This window comes from Arachis ipaensis, chromosome B8 (genome assembly GCF_059453495.1).
Source record: "Arachis ipaensis isolate K30076 ecotype BB chromosome B8, ASM5945349v1, whole genome shotgun sequence".
Classification (NCBI taxonomy): Eukaryota; Viridiplantae; Streptophyta; class Magnoliopsida; order Fabales; family Fabaceae; genus Arachis; species Arachis ipaensis.
This window is the reverse complement of record NC_142443.1, coordinates 84,161,923-84,169,447: the sequence shown is the minus strand read 5'-3', so window position 1 is coordinate 84,169,447 and position 7,525 is coordinate 84,161,923. Positions and strand designations below refer to the sequence as shown.

Sequence of the window (7,525 nt, the reverse complement as noted above, 5' to 3'; positions counted from 1 at the left end):
ATTTCTGTTTGAGCAATTTACTTTCGGTTTCAGTTGTTTTTATTCCCATCCCTTTAACCCCTTTATTCCAGTTGTTTACACTTTGTTTCACTCACCCACTAACTGTTTGATATATTGCATCACTCACACTAACAGCATTTTTTTTAGAATAGTTTCTGGATCTATTTCCTTGCTTGTGCCTTATTGGTTGTATGACAGGGAGGAGCGGGGCTTCAACTTCCTTTGATTCTGAACCTGAGAGGACCTTCCTTAGATTAAGGAGGGAAGCAAGAGGAAAGAAAGTAGTTGGTGCTGAGGAAGAGGAAGAGTACTTTGAACTAGACATGGAGGAGAATATGGAGAACATTCATGAAGAAGAGGCTCACAACCATGGCATAGAAGATCTAGCAAATCATGCTGGGCATGAGAGAAGAGTTCTGGGTTCTTACATCAACCCAAACCCAGGAAACTGTGGGAGTAGCATCCAAAGGCCAACCATACATGCCAACAACTTTGAACTAAAGCCACAGCTCATCACCCTTGTTCAGAACAACTGTTCATTCGGAGGGAGTGTCCAAGAAGACCCCAATCAACATCTAACCACCTTCCTGAGGATATGTGACACTGTGAAGTCTAATGGTGTTCATCCTGACACCTATAGACTACTTCTGTTCCCTTTCTCACTCAAGGACAAAGCATCTAAATGGCTGGAGTCCTTCCCAAAGGAGAGTTTGGCAACCTGGGAAGATGTGGTGAACAAATTCTTAGCAAGATTCTATCCTCCTCAACGGATTAACAGGCTGAGAGCTGAGGTGCAAACATTCAGGCAGCAGGATGGTGAGACTCTATATGAAGCATGGGAGAGGTTCAAGGATCTGACAAGGAGGTGTCCACCAGACATGTGCAACGAATGGGTGCAGCTGCACATTTTCTATGAAGGCCTGTCATATGAATCAAAGAAGGCAGTAGACCATTCATCCGGAGGATCTTTGAACAAGAAGAAGACCATTGAAGAAGCCATAGATGTCATTAAAACTGTAGCAGAGAATGACTACTTCTATGCCTCCGAAAGAGGGAACACTAGAGGAGTGACGGAGCTAAACAATATGGATGTACTGCTGGCCCAAAATAAGCTCATAACAAAGCAGTTGGCTGACCTCACCAAGAAGATGGAGAGGAACCAAGTAGCAGCAATCACCACCTCATCAGCAACCCAAGAAGAAGTGAATGAAGAAGCAGAGGGTAGTCAGGAACAAGCCAACTACATTGGGAATTTACCTAGGCAAAACCATGATCCATACTCCAAAACCTACAACCCTGGATGGAGGAACCACCCAAACTTTGGGTGGAGAAATCAACAAGACCAAGGCCTAGATCAAAGACGTCCAAATCCCAACAACTTAGCTCACCAACATGCCACACCTAGACCGTATCAGCACCTACATAACCACCCCTCTCAACACTTCTACCAAGGCCAAACTAACCTTTCTCATCCATCCAATCTCAACTCACCATCACCTGATGACAGACTCTCAAGGATTGAGAACTTACTTGAAGGCATATGCAAAGAGATTCAAGACAACAAGGTGTTCAAGGAGGAAGTGCGAGCCAATTTTAAGAACCAAGGAGACACCATCAAGAGGTTGGAATCTCAAGTGGGGTATCTCTCTGAGCAGATTCCCAAACCTACAGATGGATTCCCAAGTGACAGAGAAAAATCCGAGAGGAGAAACAAAGAAAGTAAGATGGGAAGATTGCAAGATGGTCACTACAAGTGATAAGGAGACTGGGGATAAGCCAAACAGGCTGCCAGAACAACCTGGAGATACCTCAGCAGAGAAGAAGGAAAAAGACCACCAAGAACCAAAAATCTCACAACAGGAGTTGCTGAGACTCTTTGCACCCTTTCCCCAACTATTCAATGGTACTGTGGAGAAGAGAATATACTCAAGATTTCTAGACTTGTTTGCATCTCTGCATGTAAACATACCATTCATCAAGATCATCCAACAAATGCCTGCATACATCAAGTATATGAAGGAACTGCTTCCCAAGAAAAGCTCACTCAAGGGAGGCCAAACTATAGTGATGAACAAGGAGTGCAGTGCCCTCATTCAACCAGAGTTACCTACAAAAAGAAAGGACCCAGGGAGTTTTCACATCCCCTGTGCCATAGGAGAAACAATGTTTGATAAAGCACTCTACAATTTGGGAGCAAGCATCAACTTAATGCCTTTATCCCTTATGAAGAGGCTGCAGATCAATGAGATAATGCCCACAGATGTAGTCATCAGGCTAGCTGATAAAACTCAAAAACAAGCAATAGGAGTGGTGGAAAATGTGTTGATAAAGGTTGGGAAATACTTCCTCCCAACATACTTTGTCATATTGTACATGGAAGAGAGTCATACTCACCCAATCATATTGGGAAGACCATTCCTAGCGACAGCCAGAGCACTCATAGATGTGGAGCGAGGGGAGCTAATCTTAAGGATCCATGATGAATAGCTCACCTTCACTATTTTCAAACACTCATAAGAAACAGATCAAGAGAACAAGGAACCAAGGAAGGATCACAGTGAGATACTGAAGGAAGAGACAAGTACTGAAGGACAACAAGCACATCTGGAGATCCCCTTGGTTGATGAACAAGTAAATAAGCAGTTGTCACAGCTCAAGGAAAAACTGGAGGAACATAAACCACCAGAGGCATATGAGGGCAGCAACAAAATTTCCTTAGAAGAAGAGGCCACAAAGAGCAAGGCACCAAACAAAGGAACAATGAAGAAGGTACCAAGGATGTGGAAGAACAAGAAGATCCCTACCGAGGACTTCTCTCTAGGGGATAAAGTAATCTCAGCTTACTTCCCGGATATCCCCCCTAATCTCCCCACTGTACCATCTCAGTTACCAAAGGTCTTCACTATCAACAGAGTTCTCTCCTTGGAACATGTAGAGATCATTGATACAACCAATGGATATAGGTCCACAGCAAGAGGGGAGGACTTGAAGCATTATCAACCTCCCTGATGAAGGAGAAACGTCAAGCTAGTGACGCTAAAGAAGCGCTTCATGGGAGGCAACCCATGTTTTATATGCTTTTAGAAAATAGTGAATAAGTCAATATTCATGAATTCTAACCCAAACTTGACAAACACTTGGTGAAATCCTTATTATGTAATATATAGTGAAGAATAAGTGGTGTTCAAAGCATGCCAAGAAAGCATGAATGCAATTCAGAGCATGCTAGTCTTGGAGCCTTGAACAAAACTTTTTCATCACAGTGCTACAAACTAAGTTTGGTGTCACCCAAGGTGCCACCAATATGCATATAAGGATACACAGTTAGTTAGTTAGTTGGTGTTCATGAATAAACAATCGAGTTATTTTTCTTTATTATTCTAGCCATAAAATTTCTCAATAATATTAATTTTTCTTATTTTATTTTATAGGAAAAGGGAAAGGAGCATTGAAGGGGATTGATTGGACAATTAAATGAGGAAGGTTCAGACACCACAAAAAGAGGGTACTACACACGTGTCTCAAGGAGGGACGCATTAGAAAATGTTGCCATACAACATTGAAAAGGATGAGACCCTTGAAGACTGAACAACACCCTTCATAAAGTTGATGATCCTTGTCCTTTCTCCGTGCTGAACCCCATCCGTCCATCTCACACTCAATCATCTATCCAAACCCTTCATTTGCCCATCACTTCCATATATAAGTAGCTCTCCCTCCATACCCCCTTCACATTCCAAACGCCCAGCTTAACATCCCCCTCTCAGAACCAAACCATTCTTACCACATTAAAAACATTCCCCTTCACTCCCTTCATTGCACTCAATCCCAAACAACCAAAAGTCTCCACACCCTTACCACCTTCACACATTAACTCCCATTCATGGCATCTTCGAGCTCTAAAAGAAGGAAGGAAAACGAACCTATGGAGCAACACCCGTATGATGAAAAGAAATTTATAAGCTTGCACCATGCATTGCAGTACGGGTGGATGGTTGATAAAGAAATAATATATGAACTTGGATTTCAAGTCAGAAAGAATGAGTGCCCGGAAATCATGATGAAGGTAGAAAAGAGGCGATGGGAGCTCCTCACTGATCCGATTGTTAAGGTAAATGCAAATCTTATAAGAGAGTTTTATGCAAACGCGGTCCGATATGATAAGGCCGATAAGTCATATACAAGCTTTGTGAGAGAAAAGATTGTGGATTTCAATCCCATGAGTGTCATGAGGGCATTAAAGCTACGGTCCATACCGTTTGAAGAAGAGAGTTATCATTCAAGAATGGACAACAGCCCCAATTATGACCAGATTGTGCAAGATATTTGTGTACCCGGAGCTGACTGGGAAAGATATGCGGATAGGAGACCAAGGTTCATCAAGAGAGCAGACCTCACTTCGGAAGCAAAGGGGTGGTTCGAAATTGTAAGGAGATCCATCCTCCCAGCAGGGAACAACTCGGAGGTGAACCTCAAGAGAGCCACAATGGTGCACTGTATACTCAAAGGAGGAGAGATCAAGGTTCATGAACTCATAGCCGCAGGCATTAGAAAGATGGTAGAGAAAAGCGACTCAAGAGGAAAGTTAGGTTACCCCAGCACTATTTACCGACTATGCAAGAAAGCTTGGGTGGTGTTTGAAACTGAGGACCCCGGGCATTCCAATAACCGTTTGACGGATGCATGCTGCCGCATCCCCCCTACCTCAACGGAAGCAAAGGAAGAGGCCAGACCCTCAAGTAGTAGAAGGACAAGTCTTAGAGGGCTAAATACCAGCCACTTTGGATATGTACCAACTACAGGAAGCCATTGATGGCCTATCTAGACAATATTTGGAAAGCCAAGGAGCACAGAAAGAGCTTCAACTACAGATGATGGGGCAGCAAGAGGAATAACTCTCAAGATGGATGACTCAACAAGGGGAGTGGCAAAAGCAAATGATGGAGCAGCAACTGAGTCAAGGACAACAACAGAGTGAAACATTCCACAGGATAGAACAAAGGCAAAATGAACAACAAGAATCCATCCAGAAGCTAATCAACATCCAAGCACATCAAGGTGCACATATACATGAGATGCATCAAAGACAAATAGAACAGGCAGAACTATTGGACGAGCAAAGGGCATTCGCAGAAGGAGTTTACATGAGCGAGACTGGGCATCATATAAACACTCAAACCAGGGTCGGATACTTAGTAGGACAGCTACCTATATTGCATCCTGGAATCGCAAGGTATGAAGAAATGAAGGATGAATTAGCACGAGAAGAAAGACAAAAGGTGGAAGAGAGTCATGAATCAGTGAGGAAGGCACTCAAGGATTGGAAGCAAGCAAGATTGGCACGGATGCGAGGAAATACAAGAGGACACAAAGAAGACAAACAAGGAGGGGAGTATGGGCATCCACATAAGTAAAAGGTGGTGGAGTTCCTTCTTTGATCCATTTTTTTTCTATGCTTTAAATAAGGAAGATCTTGTATGAAATAGAACATGCTTCCATGTTAGTTTGAACCTTTTTCAATTTTGTCTTTTAAACTTCTTGTTGATTAGGGCTGTGTTTTCTAGTCTGAATGTCATTACGGAATCATTTCCTTACTTAATTGTATGCTTGTCCTTTTGAATCAAATGAAAAGAGAATGAGTGTTTTATAAAAGACTAGAGTGGAGTTCATACTATGGAGTAAGATCCTGAGTTTGTGGTGTGGTCATAAGTTAGCTAAGTTGGTTCAACCACAAGGTGGGAAGACAACTATCTGTCATGAATCATATGCTTGAACACACCCCATGAGACTAGCTAAATAACAAGATCCTAATAAGAAAAAGGGAAAGAACAATCAAAGAAGAATAAAAGAAAAATAGCAAGAAAAGAGGCTAGGCACCAAGGGTTTGAGTCTTGAGGGATGTGTCTGTGGTGTTCCTGTACCAAGGATCTGTTTGGATTACTAAGCTCTCAGGGGTGCTTTATCACCTGGTAACTTGGGTTAACTAACCCGGGATTATCAGCTGAAAGTCCACTATCAAGAGCAATCTTTGCTACGAAACATTTAGTAACCTAAAGAGGTGCTGGACACCAAGACCTCAAGGAAAGAAAATAAACAAACCATGTGCCTGTGGTGTGTATGTATGGGGGAGAGACTTGAGGAAGTAAGTCCTTAGGGGTGCTTCAACACCTAGCACCTTGAACCAACTGGTTCGGGAGTGTTGGCTGAAAGCTTATTCTAAAGAGTTGCCCCCTTATAGAGCACTTAGCCTAAGAACACAAATAAGCCCTGAAATGACAATAAAAGGATCAATGAATAAAAGTCTCATGGGATGCAATCAAGTGAGTATTCTAGAACATGATAAAGGTCTGAAAGCCAGTGAAGGAATGAACCTAAGTTGCTATGCATGAAACCACCATAAAACCAGGGACATGACTTCCACAAGAATGACTCATTTTCTCTTGGCATTCCATTCATCATTCTCTTGTTCCAGTATTTGCTTAGGGACAAGCAAGCTTTAAGTTTGGTGTTGTGATGCCAGGGCATTTTGGCTAGTTTCACTGACCTTTTCTTAACTGTTTTTAAGGTAGTTTAATGCATTTTCTTAGAAAATAAGCTAGTTTTGGGTAGATATTCACTTACATCTTGATTAAGCATACATTATGCACTTTAAATGATTTCATGAGAATTTTGCATGAATTATATGACAAATTAGAGGATGCATGACTCATGACTTGGACTAGAACTTTGATGCACTTTGTTTCTTGATTTCAGGACAAAGGAAGCAAAGAAGAACCACGTTAGCAGTCACGTTAGTCCCACTAACGTGACCTCTAACGTGGAATGGGTGCTAACTTGCAAAGTTAATGAGAAAGGTAATCACCAATAACACTCTCGAAACCATCATAAGCCCAAGTTAAGAGTCACGTTAACTAAGTTAACGTCACCTCTAACGTGGAAGAAGACAACAAGGCCAACGTTAGTGATACTCTCTTTTGTCACTAACGTTGGACCAAGCTCATAATTGGCCACGTTAGTTGCCACATTAACTTAGTTAATGTGGACTCTAACATTAAGAAGCAAAAGAGAAGCCAACATTAGTGACATTCACCTTTGTCACTAACGTTGGCCAAGCCTCCATAAGCCACATTAACTCCCACGTTAACTTAGTTAACGTGGAAGCTAACGTGGAGAGAGCAATTGATAGCCAACGTTAGTGACACTTACCTTTGTTACTAACGTTGGGGTGAACCACCAAGAGCAACCATGAGCAACGTTAACTCCCACGTTAACTTAGTTAACGTAGAAGCTAACGTGGATAAAGAGATAATGAGCCAACGTTAGTGACACTCACCTATGTCACTAACGTTGGAGATGGCTAGCATGACTACGTTAGAAGCCACGTTAACTTAGTTAACGTGGACTCTAACGTGGGAAAGAGGGGCACATTGGGACGTTAGTGACAAAGGTAAGTGTCACTAACGTTCTCGAAGAATCGGCACAGCTACGTTATAAGCCACGTTAAACTAGTTAACGTGGACTCTAA

The 7,525-nt window shown here is 42.2% G+C and overlaps 1 non-coding gene across 1 annotated transcript; it reads right to left on the bottom strand.

The window, feature by feature from the left end:
• Positions 1-776: 776 nt before the first annotated feature.
• LOC148548653 (small nucleolar RNA R71) lies at positions 777-880 on the bottom strand. Its single transcript, XR_015898357.1, has one exon. It is a non-coding gene; the product is annotated as a small nucleolar RNA R71 (small nucleolar RNA).
• Between the last annotated feature and the right edge of the window lie 6,645 nt (positions 881-7,525).